Genomic DNA, 2284 nt, shown 5'->3' on the forward strand with positions numbered 1-2284 from the left:
ACCAAGTAAACAAGACAAACTAAGCATGCAACGATGTCCGAAACTCAGGGTAAGCCAAGGGGCTTAAACCATGGCCATACCAACCAAGCCTCACAAGGCTAAGAGGACTTAAAGTAGTCCCAAGGCAGACCTAAACAAAGCTAAGGACACGCCTAGATAGCATCTAAGTGGCCTACACATGCAAGCATACAAAAGAGGCCAAACTTGGAGCACAAGACTACAACCTTTTAAAGCATTAAGGGAGCATCAAATACAAGCATACAAGCATACCATGGGGACTGAAATGATGCTATAAGTGGTGCCAAACCACTGAAACAAGCTAAGCAATGCATGCTAAACACTCACACACCCGAGGCTAGCAAGCCAAAATGCAAGGTGGCTATACAAAGCAGGTCAAGCATGGCCAAAGCAATTAAAAACAGAGCTAAATCGTACTAAATCATGCATAAAAGTTTCACAAAGCTTGGCCAAAATCATGATATAACAAGGCTCAAAGCACAAAGCATGTTAAGGCAAATTCATGGCATTACAAAACAAGTATGCTAAGCATGCGTGGTGTGTCTAAACCAACTAAAAACAGTGCTATATCATAACAAAATAAGCACAAATAACACTTAAGACATGGCCAACATGAACTTAAAAATGGTGCTCACACATGAGGCTAAAACGGCACTTTTGAAGGCAACAAGGAGAGGGGATGGCCCTCTCCTTCTTAGGACCTTAAAGCACCATCCCCACCACTGAAATCCCTCAAGATTTCAGTGGTGAGGAGGCCCAAACAAGGTGGTCTCGGAGCTTACCAAAACAGCACAAATTGGGGGCCAAACAAGGCCTAAGAGGGGTCAAACAACCCCAAAGCTCAAAGCAACCTTAAACAACTATTTTAAGCAAGTAAAAATAAGACTTTTATATGTTATACACTAAGCTCAAAAGCATATGCAAGGTAGGCAAAAAGACTATGCAAAAATAGGGTATTTAAAGGTAAAGTTCTTACCCTTGTAGACCCCGTCAAGAACAGCACTCCAACTGCTTTCCATAGCTCAAAACCAGCTCAAAACTTCAAGAACAACCTAATGGCTCCTTAGCAACCAAGGTAAGGTGTAAAACTAGGTGTTTGTGGACAAAAGTAAGGACAAACACACACTTATACACAAAGAGGGGGAGATATAGAGATAGAATAGATACACTATGGCTAACCCTAATCCAGACCTCTGGAACTCAACCCTCTAACCCTTGAGGAGGAAGGAGAAGCCCTCCTCTTATAGAGGATCACTCTTGCAAAGCTTTCAAGACAAGCTAAGCAAGAGTGAAATCCCTCCATACACGTGTATGGAAGGGGTGCAAGGTGTATGCCAGCTAACACAGCTGGCATAAAAATATCTGCAAAAGCAGATGCACAGTGGTCGGCGAGCCAAAAATGATAAAATGGCAAAATACATGGTCGATCGACCACAAAGAGTGCCGACCGACCAAACATATGGCCGATGGCAACAAAACAATGGCTGGTGGCCTCAAGCCATGTCCAGTGAGGTGTGGGGGTGGCCCACAAGCTACTCTCTGCCCCTCAAAAGCAAAACACAAGTGTTTGGTGCAAAACCAAACACAAAACAGTCGAGTCGAGAGATCCTGAGGCAAGGCGCGTGGCCAAGACCTCCGGGAACTCAAGACGAACACAAACATGGATGATCACCGAGTGTTCAAATAGTGACATCCAAGTCTTGAGGACGGTCAAAAATGGGGTGTCTACAGTTGCCCCTCTTTGATAGAACTTGAAAGTCATAACAATGACGGGAGTGAGTGTCAAAGCCCAAAGACGACCCATTTTTGACAAGGCCGAAGACTTAGACAAAGCATACCAGACAATAAAGATATGCGCCCGAAGGTAGGGGCAAAATGCAACTGACAATGCAAGAAGCCGAGCATAGCTTATGATCATGCAAAGAAAGCTGTAACGAAGCATAACATGTGACAGTTTTAAGCAAGAACCAAGCTACATTACAATGTAGAAAGGATGTAAGAGAATTATTCAATTCTCAATACATCTCACACGGAGAATACAATACCTGTGCGGCTCGTCTAGTTGCACCAGCTTCAAATGAATCGAACATACAATATCGTTCCTGAAAGAGAAAGAAAACTTAACAAGTACAATATCGGTAGCGACATGCATAACAATGCAATCTAAGCTGCGTAACAACGCAAGTGAATGAGTGCATGACAAAGCAACCTATGTGTGACAACGCATAACAATGCGGGATGGATGCAAAATGATAATGTAATATAT

Source organism: Camellia sinensis, chromosome 3 (assembly GCF_055761805.1).
Source record: "Camellia sinensis isolate YWXY chromosome 3, ASM5576180v1, whole genome shotgun sequence".
Classification (NCBI taxonomy): domain Eukaryota; kingdom Viridiplantae; phylum Streptophyta; class Magnoliopsida; order Ericales; family Theaceae; genus Camellia; species Camellia sinensis.